At 47.9% G+C, this 20,746-nt stretch overlaps 1 protein-coding gene across 8 annotated transcripts in view; it reads left to right on the top strand.

Annotated features, from left to right (window-relative positions):
- The window catches only part of LOC135911416 (uncharacterized), a 989,518-nt gene that overhangs the window by 149,990 nt on the left and 818,782 nt on the right, over positions 1–20,746 (top strand). The gene's annotated exons all lie outside the window — the stretch shown is intronic.

The following is a 20,746-nucleotide window of genomic DNA, read 5'->3' as shown; positions in this document are numbered from 1 at the left end:
TCCCTCGGCAAAGACGCTCACTGCACTGGCCCACAGCCAGTCGGTGCGGTGATTTCGGTCTCAAATTCTTTACCTGAACATAACACGCACACCTTCGTCATTGCCGCCTTCCGCAGCTGGCTTCTTCGCCCCTCATCATGCTCCGTTCCCATACTGCCCCTCCCTCTGCTAAGGCGCTGTCAGCACTGGCGCAGTCTCAAACTTTTGCCTCAATGTATCGCGAAATGAAAACACAAATGTATATAACCGATGTGCAACACTATTGAGCGTGAATGTATAGACAGAAATATATGGGCGTACCACCTACGAAGACAGCAAATGTGTTCGTACCTTCTTTCGAAATTCTCTGTCACCTCTTTGTCGGGTCATAAGAAGCCAATAACGACACGAAGGATAACACAGGAGAAATTACTTGTAGTTACTAATAAATTACTAAGTACAAGTAATTTCCCCTGCGTTGTCCTTGGTGTCTTTATTTGTTGGCTCTTTATGATATGAATAATAAAAATTGGGCCCCTAGGTCCCCATTTCTCCTCGTTCTCTCTGTCGTGTGTTACACAGCTTTGCTGGACATTCGCCTTCACCGAGTGGAATGGTTCATGGTTTTGTGGTTCGGCAACAGTTACTTCCTTTACTTCAATCTAGGCCGACCTTTGAATTTTGGTCAATCAGAAGAAAGAATAACATTTTCCTCAAGTATCTGTCAAACGAAAAAGCGCATTCCATTGAGAAAAGAACAAACATTTTTTATGGTTTCCCACACTCCTTGCAAGCATGTGCAGCCTACTGCTGCTGTCATCTTCAAAAATTCAAAAGCATGACACATACAAAAACGACCACTCGGCGAGAGACTTCGCTAAAACAAAATGGCGCACACAAACCCCTCAGCAACAATGTAGTGCCGAGAGTACGCTTCTAGCTACTCTTACTAAATATCGGTGGCCGTATTGGGAAGTACTGCTGCCGCAAAATGGCGTAACGTGTTACGGTTACGTAAGGTGAAACTTTTAAATGCAAAATTTCGTGCGACACTCGGCAGTTGTGGCCACACCGCATCCTCAAATCGAAGCCAATGTGCAAGTTTTCCTCATCACTTCAATAATAAGTATCAGCCCAATTCGAATAAAGATGGCGTTAGCCTAGATAAGTGATGAAATTTCCCATCCTATTTAAGGGCGTGATGTGAGAGAGGGGTTACGAACTGCGAAAAATAATCGGTGTTTTTTTTTTTTCTGAGAGCTTTAGAAATAGTCTACACCTAACTCAGGGGAAGAGCTTAAGTTACAAGCACCTACTTCCCTCTCACTGTCTTCTTTTCTTTTTTATTTTCCTGTCTGCCATTTTCACTGTTTGCGCCTGTCCTGTCAAAATGTATAGAGAGTTAGAGCAACTATTGTAAACAAGGTCTACGACTGATGTCTTTGGAACAAAGATTGTACAACAAGGAATTGTACAACGCTCGGCGTGGGTAGGGATGGTCAGCCCGCTTCACAACTCGTGCTTATGAGCATCCTGTCGTCCCGGCATCTCGAGTCAGAAGACGGAGGCTGTCCATGATGCCCCAACAAGCTCGATTGCTGTTGATTTCTGACCATGGCATCAATAACTGCGAATTATAAATGAGGTATTGCCGGTGTGTATCTTTCTTCCATAATCCCTGTAGGGGCGTTTGGCCAGCGCAATATTTACGCGGCGCCGTCATACGTATGATATATCAGTTGCGTTTGCAAATCATGTGCGCTTTGCGTACTGTTGCGTTTAGCCTTAGCATAATGGTTGCTTTAGTTCTAATTGTTTATTTTAACTTATCATGCCGGTACTTTGTATTTACAAGTTTCTCTTGGCGAAACATCACTCCTACGGAATGGTGTGTTTCTAAAGTGTGGAACATCATACTTTCTATGGTGTAGTGTGTTTCTTGGTGTGCTCTTTAAGTAGGAATCAATTATTTCCAAAAGAATGTACTTTTCGCCTCGTTTTCTGACCGTTACTGTGCTTTAACGCTGAGATAACTGAATTGTGTAGCGAAATTATTTAAAAGAGTGGTGGTGGTATTGGTGACGCAACGATACATAAAAAAGGAACATCAGACGTAGAATGGGGCGCTGCAAACCCAGCGCATATTATGGAGAAATTGTTCTACCAAAACGTAAGTACTTCGTGTATACATTGTTTGCCGCGAACATAACGATAACACTAGTCTGCCTCGTGCACAGAACAAATCAATACTCTACTGTACGGGACAATATCTACATCAAAGGACAGGATGACACGTGGTGAGTGATCGGCGTCTCTCTTTCCCCTAATTGAAATGTGAGAATAGCGTATATCCGATAATGACAAGTGCCTATCAAAATTTCAAGATTCCGTCATCCCTAATTTCACTAATTCTGGGTGATTTAGTATTTCTTTAGTTTGTAAACCCTTGGTGCTCTTTTTTCTAGATTTGTTCCGGGAAGAGAATAGGCCATTAGTGGCAAAATTAGTCCGAAGTTCGTTGCTGTTTCCAACATCGCAGGCTTAATTGAAGCTTTGGGAGAGTTTTTTTTTATCAAAGTACTTTGCTGCCAGTACGTTTCGAGCGGTATCAAATTCCTTTGTCTCTCCAAATTGCTTTCGGTCCAAGCCCGGTTTCTTATGTTGGCGCGTATGGATGCATGCATACTTCGCATGTATAAAAGCGTTGCGTGGTGTAATGCATTTCACAGTTTTAAGCTGGCCTCTATGCAGCGGTATTCTTGCGCTGGCAAGAAAAAAGAAGCAGCCGGCTCTTTTCTTGAAGCAAGCATGCTCCACCGGCTACGGAACATAGTTTCAATCGATATCTGAGGAAGCTTAAATGGGACTTTTTATATGATTGATCCTACTTCCTGTGTTGGTATGTACTTCAGCCCGTACTTTTCACATGTATGGACAATAAATAAATAAATAAATAAATAAATAAATAAATAAATAAATAAATAAATAAATAAATAAATAAATAAATAAATAAATTCAATTTATATTCACTAAGCAAAACATAATAAACGCGAACGTGAAATAACAACTGATTGTTTCATTAAATAACTAGGTCATTTATTTAACCACTTTTTGTTTGATCGGCTAGAAAATAAATCTGAGCATTTCGGTCTTTCGCAAGCTGCGGAAACTTCTGCGCTACAGCTTTGTGTAGTTTAAAAGCTTTGTGAAATTTTAAAAGGGATCTGCCAAGGCCTTCATTACACTACCGGCGTGAACTTCTACACTGTGCGGCAAAGTATACCGCCATATGACTGGTCGGGTGGATGAAATCAACGAATATTTGCAAGCCTAAAGAGCATAACTTTTCGCCTCTCTCGTCTTCAGTGTTGCGTCGCGACCTGTCTGGTACAGTACTAGTATTACCATACTCGCGTTAACTTGCTTAACCAATTTTATGCACACAAGATCGGTTCTTCAAATCAGCTGCTGCCCTGTGTATTCGCAGCATACTTCTAAACGTATATCGCGATATACAGTGCAGTACGAGTCTTCGAAGACGTAGCATAGTAAACGAAAAGAACCTAACTGCCATTCAATAATAACTTTTACCACACTGCATCGTATATGGTCGCCACACTTCCATCTATCGCAACCTGGAAGCCGCATAAGCAGACCAGAGAAGACATTGTAGATCGAGGGATTCTCGAGTTGATCTCTACCTCAAGAACTGAACATACTCAATCTCAGTGCGGCAGGCACATCAGTGGGGCCGGCGAAAGGTGCTAATTGCCCTCGTCGCCGTGGTTTCACTGCCGCAAGGACAGCGGGCTAACCAACTACGCCTTCATCTCGCACGAGTCCCTCGCGGGTGCTCGAGGAAAGATGCATTACTTGCGGATGCTGCGACTAATGGATGTGCCGACACTCGTGCGATAGGACGAAAACAAGTTGAGGTGTCGTACCTCAAGGCGAGCCAGATCGATGGTAGCGGTTACTTTTTCCTCCCGTGGTGGGAATTCTTCATCAGACCCTGGTTTTGAGACGCTGCGCAAGAACGGGTGATGTCTCGGACCGCCTCCTTGAGCGGACGCTGATTCGGCGTTCCCTCGGGGCGTTTGCCATGTTTACAACAAGGGCGCTGACGCCGCTTCACGCCGCCTAGACGGGTGGTTGGGTTGGCTGAAAGCTTGTATCTTGCCTGGGGACGTACGAAAACGCTGGTTAGACAGGAATGAATACGCCGGTTTGTTATTGCCCGCGCTGGTTCATTTCCAGCCGCCCTGCAGTTAACTCCTGTCTTGTTTCTTTTAATCTTTCTTGAGTATTCTCAATTGCATGCAACAAATATTTTGTCAGGTAGTGCCAAACATGTAATGAAATTTTTGGTGCCTAGGGATGTTTCCTCAAGGCCTTACGAGGTAGGCTACCAAGCGCAGGAGACAGACTTGAAGCCCGATCTCTGTGAAATGGTAGCCTGCAGTAAAGCTTACCTAAAATTTAAATTGATACGGTGACTGTACAGTGCAAAGAAGAAAATTGCGTTTTACTGTGTAATTGCGGTTACATTCAGCGAAAAAAAATATCATACTAGAAAGGACGGGGGGAGGGGGGGTGTTGGAAACAAGGCAAGGTTAGAGGATGTAGTGTTTATCGGAGCTTGCTCCATAAAGTGTTGCATATGTATCCTAATATTTTAGAATTATATTTTATTGTAGATAACGTGTTTTGACATGAAAGCAAAATAATAACTATATCATGATTATAACGCGAAGTGATGTCGCAAGGATGCAGGAAACGCCGCGTAACAGCGGATCCACTCAGGGCGCTTTACTGATTGTTACTGCGTACTGCCGCCGGAAAATACAGCGAAACGATGAGCCTGTGCACAATTTACTTGGCACTGCCGTCATCTCTGCCACTGTTGGCCGGAACGGCGTCATCCTCCATGACATGGAGGTTATTGAACAGCCAACACTTCGGAAATGCCCGCGCGGCACAATAGAACACGTCTCTGCTGGCGATAGCGATCACCGTGGTACCTGTGATGGGTTAGCTCAATGCAGTGCGAAGCACCAGACCAAAACAAAAATAAGTAAGCCACGTTATATTCGTGTCAACGATACGAACGTAACGCGAGTCGCTTTCTGAAGCCGAAAGTTTCGAAAAAACAAATAAAAAGGTGTCGCGCTATATTCATGCAATTACGGTGTATCGTGCGCGCGTATAGTGCTAGACAATGCGTGTCGTAATTCACACGGCGATCACTAATAATGACATTCGTCATCATACTGTCAGCGAGAAGTGCTCGTGTTGCAAGTTGTAGAAGAAAAGGGGGCCTTATTCCCGATGTGAACGTAACCTCGGTAATTTCAGGTACCAGGTCTTTTATTTGTAAGAATCTGCAAATTCAGGCTAATTTCATTGCCCTTTTTTTTGCCACAGCATGATTTTATCGCATATTCCAAGCAACATGATTTCTGTTTTGCTATTTCCCTTCATCAATGGTAAACAGAGCAAGTGTTTTGATTGAGGCTGACCTCACAATTTTCTATAATCGTAAATGTGGTTTGTGTTAGGTTCCTGCGCAAAGACATTTAAAAATGAAATGAGATCTCGCGAATTTGCTTTACACTCCCGGGGTGAATTCATACTGTTCTCTCGTGTAGTGTTTTTATACATATATATGTGTATCGTTAGCTACAATTTAAAGATAGCGAGCTCTTCAATGGCTAAACTTACACAAAAATTTGCAGTTAGCCAGTAGTTTAACACTTAAAAACAGGTAACAAAAAACAACGAAAACCCCTGAAAGGCCTTGTGTCTGCTGTTGTCTTAGTTTCTCTCTTTTACCCGCCGTCGTGGCTGTTCATTACATTGGGTATGTTTCAGTAAGATTTTCCTTGTCGGAATAAAGATGAAAATTGATTTCTTAGAAAAATGGTGCTCTCATGTTGGTAGAAACTGCCGAGAATACCTGCTTAACATTAATGCGAGATATGGGTGATCTGTCCCGAATGCTTCTCCTTAATCACGTTATAACCGTCACATAGCGGCATTACGCTCACTATATATATATACGAGCTGGAAAAGGCTGACCTGGGAATGAACTACAACAATACACAAGATAAACATCAAAACTGAAGAACGTAGACTGGTACATGTATCGATTTTAGTTCACGCGCCAAAAATGCGTCATCTGCGAGTCCATGCCGTCCCATCGTCTTTCGCCGTCGTCGTCCAGAGGTGGCACGGGCAGCGCTAGACGAATGAGCGCCAACACATGGCTGGGGATGCGCGCTGAAAGGAGGCGCGATGTATTAGTGTGTTCGGGGTCGTCGCGGCACAGCGACAGCGACAGCGACAGCGTGCGTTTGGTTAGCTCCAGTCGCCGTCAACGGTGACCTCGGGCAAGGGAGAAGGAACACCGAAGCAGGAAACGCTTTTTTTTCAGGCCACCGAGGCTGCAGCAGCCTCAACACGTACCTTGTGACGAGAATTCGGTTGGTCATCGGTTATTGCCTCGTGCTGACCGCGCTGGAAGCGGGGGCGAGCGGTTGCAACGGACACACTCCTTAGACTCTGGATTGTTGTGGAAGAAAGCTTCCGGATTGGTGGGTTGGTGCTAAAGATCTGGAATTGGTTGATGAATTTTCGCGTGTGTGCCTGCGCGCATTCAATTTTTTTCTCTCTTTTTCTCTTCTGTCTTGACACACAACAAACGGTTTATACATTGACTGGTGGACGCTAACTGCAGGTATGCTTTACTGGCTATTTTTTTAAATCAGTCTCCTTCATCAGGTGTTCACATTAAAAAAACTAATAATGTCTTAAAACAGCTAGTGCAGTCGACATAGATTTCAGTGAGACTTGTTCGAACGCTAGCACTGACCTTAGGCGTCATCTTTCCCTGTTCTCTCATATTGTCTATAGACTGATCTATTTATTCTTGCATGCCTCAATTTGACGCATTCGCCTTGGTGTTAAAACATAGGATTTCTACCTGCAAGGCTTCTAGATTACGTAGCAGTCACAGTTGTTTGCGTAAGGTGAAAATACGAGATGATTTATGTAAGGTTACAAAGCCGCTACAGGAACTGCACAGGAGGCTTAAGGTCTAAACCACATCTTCAGAGGTAACAACTGAAAAAAACAAACTTGTTGAATCTCTAGTGGAAAAAGTCATTCTTTGGTAAATTATTCCTGCAACTGTGCGACACTATTTGGTCGTAGAAATATAGATTCGAACAAGTTGTAATTCTGCACCATTCCTTGTCTGGGCGGCTTCGCAGCAGTTTTGAGATGCGCGACAAGTTTTTGCTCCTGAAGAAGAAGAAGAAGAAGAAACTTTAGTAAAGAATAGTCCGGCAGTTCTTGATGTGGTGGCCTCAGGTGACGGCTCGAAGTTCTTGGACTCGAGCGGCATCTTCGGCTTGCCGGACGGCCCAGAGCTGGTCTGCCAGCTCTGAACTTCTGATAGCCGCCTCCCAGCGGCGGCGACGCCTACGGAGAAGGTCCCCGGCGGCTCCCGCATCCGGGGCGGCGTCGGGAAGAACGGAGCTCGAGCCTTCTACTCTGGCAACAGCCGCGATTATGGACGCGTCGCCAACGGAGCTGCTTTGATTACCGTTGTTGCCGGTACACTCCCAGAGCATGTGTCGCAGCGTTGCTCTGCGTCCGCATGTTTTACACGCGTCTGTTGGGTACAAACGCGGATAGCAGTGGTGTAAGATAGCGGGGCTAGGGTAGGTGTGCGTCTGGAGCAAGCGTAACGTCACGGCCTCGTTCCTGTTCAGTTTATCGTGTGGTGGCGGGAATCTGCGTCTTTCGAGTCTGTAGTGTTGGGTGAGGTCTCTGAACGTGGTTAGGCGATCGCCCCACGCCCAGTGTGTTTCTTGTTGCTGTGTTTCTGTTGTAGTGTCCCGATCCGGCAGATCCGATGCCCCGCTCTCGGGGGCGGAAGCGGCCACATAATCAGCGGCGGCTCGGCGTGTGAGACCTCGAGCCGTGGCGTGGGCCGCCTCGTTTCCCGCTAGCGGAACATCGGTGTGTGCCGGGGTCCAGAGGAGGAAGACCGTAGAATTTTGGGGTTGCGAGGGCGATGACGAGTCGCCGTCGTCAGAAATTTGGAGTATGCGGGCCGCTTCCCGCGAGACACGACCGCGCGCGAAGCCGCGGATTGCCGCCTGCGAGTCGCTGATCACGATCGCAGCGTTCGGCACCGCGACGAGCGCTAGGGCTATCGCGGCTTCTTCGGCCGCTTCTGTGTGTCCCGTGGTCACCGTGGCGCTCGCGAGGCACCTACCCGAGCGGTCTACAACCGCTATCGCGTGCGCGCTTCTCCCTCCTCCATATCGCGCCGCGTCTACGTACACCGCCTCGTTGCTGTTACCAAACTTCTTCTCAAGGTCGCTTGCTCGTTTGTTGCGTCTCCCGGCGTGGTGCGTCGGGTGCATGTTCTTGGGAAGCGGCGGGATGATCAGGCGGTCGCGAACAGAGGCGGGAACCGCCATCTTTTCTCCATGCTGAGTGTGGTACGCGATGCTGAGCGACTCGAGGATGCATCGACCTGCCTTTGACCTGGATAATCGTTCGTATTGCGCAATGTCGTGCGCCTCGATTAACTCGTTGAGAGAGTTGTGAACTCCGAGCTCTAGAAACTTGTCGGTGCTCGCGTTGAGTGGAACGCCGACCGCCCTCTTGAAAGCCTTTCGGATCATGCATTCGACTTTGTTTTTTTTGGACCCGATCCACCCCAGGTAGGGGGCAACATACGTTATGCGGCTTATCGCGTACGCCTGCACGAGACGGATCGCGCACTCTTCACGCATACCATTGCGTCTGTTCGTGATGCGACGCAAGAGTCGGATGGTGTCATCTACCGAACGACGAAGTATTCGCACCGTCTCTCCGTTATGGCCGTTTGCCTGCAGGTGTAACCCTAGGATTCTAATTTTCTCTACGTGCGGTACGGGAGTACCATCTGCCAATGTAATGCGTATTTTGGAATATTCCCGTTCCTGTTCGCGCAGGGTTTTACGACCTCTCCTTGTGGGTTTGTAGAGTAAGAGTTCGGACTTGGTAGCCGAGCACTCGAGGCCCGTTCCACGCAAGTAATTCTGAACCGCATCTACTCCTGCCTGTAGCGTTCGCTCGACATGACCGTCACATCCCCCTCCGGGAACCCAGAGGGTGATGTCATCGGCGTAGAGACTGTGATGTAATCCTTCTATTTCTGTTAATTTCTCGGGTAGACCAAGTAGAACTAAATTAAAGAGTAATGGTGATATGACGGATCCTTGCGGCGTGCCGCACGGACCCGTCTGAAATTCCGGTGATTCCTCGTCACCGACGACGACGCATGCGCGCCTGCCCGTGAGGAAGTCTCTAACGTAATTATACATTCTTTGGCCTAGTCCTAATGTTCTAATTGTTTTTAAGATCGCTTCGTGCTTAACACTGTCAAAGGCCTTTTTAATATCTAAGCCTAGAATTGCCTTAGTGGAGCTTGTAGTGTCGTCTACGATCTGGTGTTTAAGTTGAAGCAATACGTCCTGTGCGGAGAGGCTGCGGCGGAATCCTAGCATGGTGTGCGGGAACGCGTCATGATCTTCGAGAAAGTCGGTGACGTGGGTGAGAACTGCGTGTTCCATGACTTTGCCGACGCAAGACGTAAGCGAAATCGGTCTTAGATTATCGAGCGTAACTTGCTTGCCAGGTTTAGGAATCATGATAACGCGGGCCCGTTTCCACGCTTCGGGAAGGGAACCCTCTCGCCAGCACTCATTGACGTAGGCCGCGAGTCGGGAGATTGACTCGTCGTCTAGGTTTCGGAGAGTCTTGTTGGTAACCCGGTCCGGGCCGGGCGCCGATCGAGTGTTGAGTTCGACCAGGACTAACCGAATTTCCGATTCGCTAAATTCCGCGTCCAGTTTCTTGTTTGTGACGCCGTCGTACTCAGCGTACTGGATGCTTTCGGCTTTCTTAAAGTAACGGTCACGTATGGCGTCAAGGAAGTTATCGCCTTTATAATCTCTTAGGAGTCTACGAGTCTTGTGGCCTTGAGCGGCGCGAGTCTCCTCCGGATCTAATAGGTGTCTAAAAAGGCGCCAAGCGCTCGCCCCGGTCATCTGCCTCTCGAGGCCGTTGCACGTGTCTTCCCATTGTGCCCTGCATACCTGAAGTGCGTGTTCTTCGATGTCTCTGTCTAACTGCGCTATGCGTTTGCGCAACGCCTTATTATGTCTTTGGCATTTCCATCTCTTTAGGAGGGCTCGCTTTGCTTCCCACATGTGTAGGAGCCTGCTGTCAATTATTTCGAGGTTCGCCTCGGGCGGAACCTCGCTCGTTGCTGCACCTACGTCCCTTCTGAGCGTCTCGGTCCACTCGTCTATGTCCGTAATCGGCTTATCGCCTCGCCCCGCTTCTTTTCGTTTCTTGCGGAACGTGTCCCACTTCACGAGCTTGAGCTTACGACCTTTGCCCTCAGGGTAAGTACCACGACCGCTCGGGCCCGTGCCTATCGTTATCTCGATCAGCGCATGGTCGCTCCCCAAATCTTCCTGCGTGTTTTGCCAGTGCGCTGTTGTTACATTTGAAACAAACGCAAGGTCTGGTAACGTATCGGCACTCACGCTGTTCCCTCTGCGTGTAGGATCGGCGGGATTCGCGATCAGTGCAAGCCTTTGGTCTTGCGAGTCTTCCCAAAGGTGTTTGCCCTTGGGTGTTTCTCGGGTGTAGCCCCAGGCTCCGTGGGGCGCGTTAAAGTCGCCCGCAACAAGTAGAGGCTCGCCGCCGGTAGCCGCGCGCGCGGCCCGCAGTAGGTCCCCGAATCTGTGCTGCAGTGTGGGTTTACTATACACGTTAAGGACGAATAGTCCTCGGCCGCTCTTAGGGATTAATTCTACGAACACGTGAGGGATGTTTACGCAGGCAAGTTCTCGCTGCGCCACAGTGACATTACGCCGAACGAGCACGGCGGCGACCGGCAACGGGCGTGGCGGGGGAGACGGCCGGCGCGGCACCATCGCCCCCGGCCCAGCGCCGCCCGCCACGCGGGGTGTAGCCCGTTTCCTTCTTTGCCTGCTCTCCGTCGCGGTCGCCTCTATGGCTTTGTAGCCAGCTAGTTTAACCGGATGGTTTGTCTCCTGTAAAAGGATCACGTCTGGTTTTGTCTCGCGGCTGCGTATGAATTGCTGGAGATTCCCCCGCTTCCTCCTGTAGCGCCGGCAGTTCCACTGCCAGATTGTGTATTGTTGTTTCCCAGTGTTAGTGTGCTTCGTTGCGTGTGTAGCCATGGTGATGCCTGTATTTAATTTAAACCGTCACTATCGAGGCGACTTGGTTGCTGCTGCGGTTGCAGCTGCGGTTGCGTCTCTACGTCTGTGAGCGTGTTTTGCTGCTGCTGATTGTGTTGTTGCTGTCTAGCGTATGGCTTACTCATTGTTCTGATTGGTCTGCCTGCAGCTGGCGACAGCCTCGTTTCTATGTCGTCTATGCGCACCAAGTGCGCGGCGAACATTTGTGTTATTTGGTCAGAGAGCTTAGCTAGCGCAGTATTGAACATTTCGTTCATAAGAGCCGTCTGTGTTGTAAAACGTTCCTCGAGGCTCTTCTCAATATTGTCCACACGTTTCTGAAGTTTCTCATAACGGCCGCATCCCTGTTTGCTGTCGGGTCTTGCGGGATCTAGTGCGATCCTTTTCGCGGTAACTGGTCGATCATCGCGTTCATCCGCCGTCTCCCTCGAGCTGTCCTCGTTGTCCGTGTCCATCCCGGCCGGCTCAGGCCGTGATGGAGTCGGTGATCGAGGCGCTGAGGTCGGCGGCATCGTCGTTTGACGTTGCGATGGTTGCTGCGGATGTGGAGCCTCGCCTTTCAATTTGATATTCTCCTCTCTAAGGAGCGCATTTTCGCGTTTAAGCTCTGCAATTATCAATTCTAATGGCTCTAGACGTTGTTTTAGGACTCGCTCTATCGCTCTCTCGAGCTCGTTCCCACCGCCGCCGCCAACAGCGGGCCCGCCAGAGCGGCCCGCCGAAGCGCCTCCGCCGCCGGGAGAAGCGGCGACAGCCGCCCAGCTCACCTGTTGCCCAGTGCTCTTGTGAACTTGCTGCTGCCATGGCTGCTGCTGCTGACTTTGTTGGTTGATGTGGCCCACAGCTGCGGTGCCCAGACCGCCGCCACCGCGCGTCATCGACGTACTTCCCGGCCTCTGTGCTCGGTTGCGAGAGCGGGATCGAGATCGGGATGTTCCCGCGCGGCCCTTCCCGCCGCGGCTAGTCGAGCGTCCTCTTCGGTTGTCGGTGACTGAATGGCGGTCTATCTTTGGAAAATTGAGGTAGTAGCTGTCGTTGCCATTACAGTCGCTGCTGCTGTTGTAACCGCTGCCGTACGCTGTGGCTGCTTCTTCCTCTTCTTGTCTTTTTCGCTCTAGTTGGCGACGCTTGACTACGTATGGGGTCTTGTACCTCGCCTTGCACCTGCGGTCTCCCGTGAAGTGTCCCTTGCCGCACAGTCGACACCGCGGCTCGCATTGATGGTCAGGCGACGGATTGTTGAGTCCGCATCCACGGCAAATCTTGTCGTTGGGATTGGGGCACACGTCGGCGCGGTGTCCCAGCCTGCCGCACTCGTAGCACACATCAATCTGCTTCCTGTAGAGGGAGCATCTGACGAGCATAGGTCCGTAATATACGTATCTCGGTACGTGGAATCCGTCGAACAAAACGATTATGTTGTCGGTGTTGCTCATGCGTTTCGCGTGCAGCACTCCGGGGTTGCGCTGCGTCACTAGATTAGCGATGATGTCTGCCGGGCTCTCGCTCTTGGAAATGTTCCTAATCAGGCCCTTGGAAGTGTTCTCCGGGGCGGCTTGATAGCTATTCGCCTCGAACTCTCGGTCTCCGATGCACAGCTTGCTAATGGCTCCGTAGCGTTTGGCTCTGTCTTCAGACGGCGTGCTGAGCACCACCACGTTCTGTTTAACGTTGAGGCAGATGCTATCTTCGCCGGCCGCTTCTCTGCCTACACCCGCCGCGTTACGTAGGCAGCAGTAAATGCGATCCGTGCCGTAATCGCGCACGTTGAAGCCGCCTCGAGGGCGTACGACGACCCTGAAAGTTGCTCCTGAAAGTTTTTTTTTTTGAGCTCGCCTAATGCTTTTGGAGGTGTCTGACGTCGTCATTTCGCCTCGGCTTTAGCGACCCATGCGTATTCGGCTGCGGCTGATCTTTATCGATGCAGCACAGCTTCATTCATGGTGTGTCACGCCGGCCCTTCCTTCCGGTTATGTCATCCTGCCACTGCTGCTGCCTCATTTCGGCACGTGTACGCCTCCTTTTCATTTCCTCCTCCAGGTGCAGCAACGTCAAAACAGTAAATGGACCGCTCCCAGAGGCTGTGCGCTCGCAGGTTGGGACGACCTCGAAGCCTGTGCAAAGATTCGTGCCATTGACACCAACGGCTAGCTACCTGGTCTGCTCGTTCTAATTTCTGTATAACTGGCAGGTGCAAGAAAGGATATATATATATATATATATATATATATATATATATATATATATATATATATATATATATATATATGTGTGTATACGTATAAAGTACGAATAAGAAAGAAAACGAAGACGCATGGGGAAAGAAGGAAGGAATCTTTACGCGCATTAATGTGTGCGGGGATGGCATTGCTGTAGTTGCTGCGTTTTACGGATCCCCTTCAACTAAGCGGGCGGTCATTGTGCATACAAGTGAAAATACGATCGGAAGATTCCTTCTTTACTGGCTACAATTTGTAGAAGAGCTGAAGAGCTACTAGCTGAAAAGCCACCTGATACACAGCAGTACTGGTGTATCGGCACAGAAAATGCGAGTCCTTCGAGTTCATGCCTCGTCTTGCAACGTATAAGGCAAGTTATTCAAAAGGCGCGATTGGGACGCAGACAATGAAACACAAACCAGATCACAAGCGTTGTATAACAATAGGTGTTATTTGCACTGAAACCCGCCTATTTATGCGCAAAGGCTTACGATGTAACACCAGAGTTAACACTGATATGGCCACACATGATCAACCAAAAACGAGATACCGCAAACGACCTACCTACCCTACCATGTCTCCTTAAGTACATGTTGGTAAATCCGCAGAAACTGTGAGGACGCGATATGTTCATCGAACTTAGTTTACTATCTCCACGTGTCTCAATGCTTAAGGCTGAGGCGAAGTCACTATGCAGAAAACAATAATAATGAAAACAAAGAACACGGGCACAGAACAAGGTATCCACACATTTGGCTTAACAGGCTTCTATCATGAAAATGAAAAAACAAAAACAAAAACAAAACAAAAACAAAACAAAAACAAAACAAAACAAAAGAAAAACATATGCAAAAAAAGAAACGCCTTGAGAAGGGGGAGAAACATTTAAGACCTAAACAAAACTTACCAGAAACTCGATCTTGCTTTGAGACGCATGACAATAGCAAACAAAGTTCGATGAGCATATCTTCTTCTTACGGTTTCTGTGGATTTAGCGATAGGTTCTTTATAGTCTGCCGCATCTTGTGTTTGGTTGATCATGTGTGACCATAACCGTGTTAACTGTGGTGTTGCATGGCAGGCCTTAGCGCACAAATAGGCCGGTTTCGGTGCAAATAAAACCAGTTGTTAGTCAGCGCTTGTGATTTGCTTTGTCTTTCTCTCTTTCTGATATGGTACGGAACATGACGGATTGTTTCCTCGTCACCGCAGTGGCCATAGTCTACAGTGTCGGCCGTCCCTATGCGGAACGCGTAACCGTTGGTAAACGCGACGCCCAACAATAGCCTACGCAAAATGTTCGCGTCTCTTCGGGGCTGTCTTGATGAAAGCAGAAGATTTAAGATTGGATCCAGGCTGTAGAACAACAAAGAGCTCATTATGCCCACCCATGGGCCCAAATTCCATGCCTCTTCAACATTGCTTTAGGAGAGAACTGATGTAAGACCACGCAACTGAAGAAGCGGAATGTGATTAACAAGTTTTAAGCTACGAGCGAGCAAATCATCAGCATCCGTGCTCACCAAGGTAATTTAAAGCGACAAGGCGACATCTTAATTATGAAAGGGCTACGAATTATGGCATAGAGCGCCCGTATCATTTTCAGAGGAACGAGCATCTTCCCTATACATACCAAGTCATGCGAACGTCTCCTTATTGCGATAGCACTTGCAATCCTAGCACATACCACTGTTGAGTTTGGGGACTAGCTCTTACGGGTGTTCGGGATAGAAGTAACGCACTTATGCGAAGGCGAAAACAACATATGTGATCCTTTTAGGGATATCTTTTAACCTTGCATCTTCAAGGGTGCTACACCACGGTGCACGTGCCGTTGCCCTCCGCAATGGAAACGTTTGACTTTTCCCTGGGAGAAAAGTGAGCACCTAGAGACGCTGAAACAAATTAGATGTGGTTTATAGAAAGACGAAAACACACGTGCATAAAGTTTTAGCCATTTGGACTCATGAATGGAACGTATGAGTGCGAATGCATCCCAGACGAAGCTTCAACTTTTACCGCTTCGAAACTCTCGTTCAGAAAGAGAATGGGAATTCTGGCTCAGCCGCCGCCTTGCAGAAACGGACTTCGCCGTCGCACACACTTCACCCGCACCACTCCAAGTGCCCAAACTTCCATAAAGCGGCAAGCGTCAATGTGACCTCAGGCAGCAGTCGTTTGCATGCTCAAGGCAGGCAAGAAGGGACGTTGATGGACGCGTGAGGATAACAGTCGGCGCAGTAATTTTGGCGACTACTTTACACATCATTCCTACTCGAGAACTTTGTCCTCGTGGGAAATTATTTTCAGGTTTGCTAACATAAGGACACGTCGTCTTGCTCGCTCTTTCTCTGTTTGAGCCACTTGCTTTTCCTTTGTGGGTTCTACATGCCTGAAAAGTCTCTTTATGCTGCTGTCTTGCTCTTATTCAATTATATGTCTGTGGTAATCAAAAGCGAGGTCGCTTTGTATGAGGATGCATGGTGTTGAAGGAAAAACGATGCTCCGCTCTCAACGAGATTTGCGCGAAAGGAAACCGACAACGTGTGTCCTTGGGTGAGAACGTTTGTGGTAGTTGTACAATGAATGGTGGCAAAGCGCAGAATAATAGTAAGATAACAACCAATTGAAAGGAATGGTTGATTCGGAGAGGCCAAAGAAGGCACTAAAGCAGGGAATGCAAAAGCTTAATGCGACGAGAAACGTACCTAAGCTCGGTATATGATGAGACCTGTCCAGAAAGAAAAAAAAGTAGAGCAAGAAAGTAAGCACCCACGAAGAGCTGCGTGACTTTCAGTTCAACGCCAGCCAGCGAGCGAAGCCAACGCCCAGACGGTAAGTTCCGACCTCTTTCTGCATGGCGGCGACGGTGTTCTATGCAGTCACGTTATCTTGAATCTCTAGCGGCGTCAGCGGCATCCAGCGGTATCAGTCGGTCGCTGCTAGCGCTGGGGGGATGAAAGGGGGGCGGAGCTGGTTACGAGGCCGACGACAACGCCGACGCGAAACCCAGGAACGGACGCCAAAGAGCTGCGCTCTAAAAAGGCTCTGCAAGCAAGCATAATCGTTGCCAATAGCAGTGGTCCAACTTATCTGTGCGTCCGTTGCGTAAATGGTTTCAATATAGAGTTTCTGTGCTAGAGATCCTGAGCTTAAATACTGTTGTCAGACAACCTTAATAACTTTTACATAATTACTTATAACACAGTTCTTTCTTAAAAGTGATCACGAAGCTGTTTCAAGCCAGAAGGACGAGGTAAAGAAAGATAAATGCCAAAAAAGCCCATCCTTTCCATGCTGGCTGAGCCGTCCCGCCACAAGACACTATAGCCACAGTTCCTTCTAGTAGTTGTGTGAAACTCTAGGGTGTAGGTGACTCAATGGCCACACAAGGTTCCGGCATTCCAAGAGGTCTTTTAAAAAACACAGGTTAAGAGATAAGATGAGGGGAACAACGGTGTCCTCTTTGCAAGTCTTCCGTTGAGTCCTGTTGTTCTTAATTTACTAGGTGGCACAAATTAATTTGTCAATTTAATATCAACCCGTCTTATGGCGTAAGACAGAAATGCAAATTGTGCTTCCTATACGGATATATCATGTTGAATAATTACCAGCCCGCTAAATATTGTAGTTTTTTCTTTTCTTCGCTTAAAAATGATGATAAAAATATAAAATAAAAGTGGCGTGCACGTACACCCGCTCTCCTCTCATACGCGACAGGTGCGCACTCTCAGGGAGTTTCAAACAAATAACTCTATTAATTCACTGACTTGGCAACCATATAAATGTGGCGAGGCATCGGTGTAACTGTTGGGTGATGCGAAAGCAAGCAGCCGTGTGTCGCCATAAGCCAGAGCAATGCCCGACACCTTAGAACAACGATGAGTAGTATGATCGCTCTTTCCAGCAGTCCAGAGTAAGCCAGTGTAATTTTCGTGGTATAGCCAAGCCAGCCATTTGCTAGAGTTGTTTGAAACTCCCTCTGTGGCAGCTAAGAAAAAGTGAGCGGGCTCAATACTATTGATTATGATGTTTGTGAAGGAGAAGTAGAATTCTGTATTGGCACTTGTGCCAGTAAATAATTAAGTATAGATAAATAATTTCGACTAAATATGTAACAAAAGGTTACAGAAAAAATAACCCAGTTCTTGGAAGACGAATGCCGATGCATCATTGTTGGTCCCGCCGTAATATCCCGTAACCTTCTTTATTTAATAGCTTTGCGCATGTTAGCGGGGACACGTTGTATGAAATTATGATCGCAATATGCAATGAAAATTACTGCAACAAGCGTAGTCTAGTCTATAGCCGAGAACTATTTTGCTCTCGCACCAACGTTTAGACTGAGCGTCCTTAATCTCATCCTCAGTGCACCATCTGTCGGAGCGGCCGGCGCAGGGACTGCAGGACTCGATGTCCACAAACCTACGACGAGCGAAGCATTGGCAGCAAGCACGCGAGAGTAACATGCTGCGCGTTGTCTTGAACATTGATTCCTTCATTTTCCACCATGGCAAGATAAAGATGGCTCGCACTTTCAAGCGCACTTCAAATTCGGGTTTATGAGTTGAGGAGAAGAACTGCTGTCAATTCTAACAACGAATCGTATGGCACGAGGGCAATACAGGCCAACGTCAAAAGCCGCTTTTTAAATTGCATGCTGCTTAAACAACCTTTATCAATTTTCTTTTTTTTCTTCATATACCTATGTTCGCACTGCGTCAAAAAAAACCGTTGTCCTTGCACTGCAACGTCGTGCCAATGCGCCATACTGGGGCTGCCCTATGAGCTTCAAATTCGTCAACGCTCCCTGTAACTTCAGGCGAGCACTGGCCCGCCCGATCGAACTAACCGAGGGTTCATCGCCCTCTCGCTTTAGGAGCTTACACAAGTTTACCCAAACAAAGCTGTGCGCCAAAAGTAGCGAACTTAACGCTCAAAACTTCTTGTCTGCATACTAACCTATCCCACTAAACCTTTGATGAAAGTCGGAACTTCCACATGACAAGCATGCAATAGCACGCGCTCCATGGCATTTAAGCTGCTTCATGTATGTAGCCATCCAAAACAAGGCGCGTGCGATTAGGCGACCTCCACCGTCTAATCTGTGTCAACCCGAAGAGCTTTCGTGCGATATTTACGCTTCCGACAGAATGGTCCTGTAAAATTGAGATATCAAAGTAGAGGCATGTTTTTTCGGTTACTCTTATTCACCTGTGATTGCATCTGTGCATGTTTCAGCTGTTTCGCTCGACTCGCTCTCATAGCCCCATAACTTGGCGTTTTACGGTTGCTTGCCAACAAGGGGCGGATATCTCAAAGTACTCATTTATCTCTACCGTTACCTAAAGCTACCTCGGCCACCTGAAGTTCCACCTACATACTACCTCAGCCGCCTGAACTATAACTTACGTCATATTGTTAGAATAACGGACAGCTTGATTTTGAGCCGCTTTGCCGCCGGAAACATCACAGAAATATCAGCTGTGGCAGAGCCCGTGCAAAGCGCCAGCTGGTTCCCTCCTAAATACCGTGTCACCTTTCCTTTCCCCTTTTGAGGCAATAGCTTGTCGTCTTTTCTTTCTTGCTTTTTGTTAAGAAGCTGCTCTCCAAGCTCATTCCCGCTTTTACCTGCTCTTTCGTTCTTGCTCCATGCAACTAATATACTAGCCTGACAGCGTTAATGTTCTTGCTTGGCAACTGCATTCGCTACGGGAAAAGTGTGCCTCGGCAACCAAAGCGTATATAGATACGCTCCGACCCCTGCCTTGACGAAGGCACAGCGCGGATGTTAGAGAAGCGTGCACCGTGTGGGTCGCGTTTGTTCGTCGTTTTTGCCGCATACTTCACTAGTTTCACAAACTTCCCCCATCCAATAGCGCTTCATTTGAGGCCGGCAAAATTTTGTGAACACATAAGGTGCTATGACCCCGATTTAGAAGACGCACGCTCACGCAAATCATTCGCCAAGCGAAAAAAACAATATCTTAATATATAGCAAAAAAGCTTCTTCGCAGCGCTGCCGTCTCGTAGGGCGAAACGTTTTTCTCGGGTTGTGAAAAAATGCGGCTCGCCACAGTCTTCGCTATGACATGGTGCTTTGCGTCATCCAGCGTCTTGTATTTCTAATAGCACCTGTGTCGAAACCTTGATAAACTTCGTTGTTTTGGCTTGAGACTCTCCTTGCCATTATTGCGATAGCAATTATGTGGACATTCCAGGTACATTTCTGCGGTTGGCGTCGGCGTTAATGTCGGCGTCGGCGTGTGGTTCCGTATAAAGACTAAAGGTGATAAAATCCTCGCCGCACGCCCTATGCTGTATGTGTGAGTGAAAGCGTGCGAGGGTGAGTCGGCGAACGCGGCTTCATCTCGGGTGTGCGGGCGAGGAAAGTGGGGCGGCATCGCGTGCTTTTCTGTCATGCCTGAGGCACAGTAGCGAGGGAAAGGAGAGGGGAGGGCCCTATTCTCCAGCGGCTGTGAGTAGTAATGCTTACGGCGCTGCCTTGCAGGCGCCGTATCTTGAAAGCGATCAGCGACGTGGCGTAAGTGCACGCCCACTTGGGCCTCATCTTCAAAACGATCAGCGATGTTTGCAGAGTGCGCGTAGTACCAGTAGCTTCGTATGCTCTGTGGTTCCGACGTTTCGTTGGCGTTGAAGCGAGACATGATCGAGGTCAATTCGCTGGTTGCTGCTGCCGCAATTCCTCACTCCAGTGCTTTCACGAGTTTCCACTTTCGAGTGAGATGTATTCTTGTTCGCCTGTGCGCGCGTGATATCGTGCTTGGTAATTTAGTTAGTAGTGAATTTTTATAGGTTGTGTGGCCGTTGAAACAACTATCGTTATTTAGCACAGCTATCTACAAGTTTTCTATGGCAGTCGATGCTTTGCCTTCCGCGAGAACTCGATTTTTCTTTCTTTCTTTCTTTCTTTCTTTCTTTCTTTCTTTCTTTCTTTCTTTCTTTCTTTCTTTCTTTCTTTCTTTCTTTCTTTCTTTCTTTCTTTCTTTCTTTCTTTCTTTCTTTCTTTCTTTCTTTCTTTCTTTCTTTCTTTCTTTTTATAATTGTGTGTCGTGTTAGAGATGCTCATTAATTTGGTGCTTTCGCACAATAACTAGAAGTGCTGCATCTCAATGCGTCAAGGTATGAATAATACCCGTGAATACGTTCTTCCTATAGTATGTATCACGGAGCTAACGTGGATGAGGGGGGCGGCACGCTCGACCTGTCTTTTGCGATGTTTTCTTGTTT

This window comes from Dermacentor albipictus, chromosome 4, assembly GCF_038994185.2.
Source record: "Dermacentor albipictus isolate Rhodes 1998 colony chromosome 4, USDA_Dalb.pri_finalv2, whole genome shotgun sequence".
NCBI classification, from domain to species: Eukaryota; Metazoa; Arthropoda; class Arachnida; order Ixodida; family Ixodidae; genus Dermacentor; species Dermacentor albipictus.
This window is presented reverse-complemented; position numbering and strand designations above follow the sequence as displayed.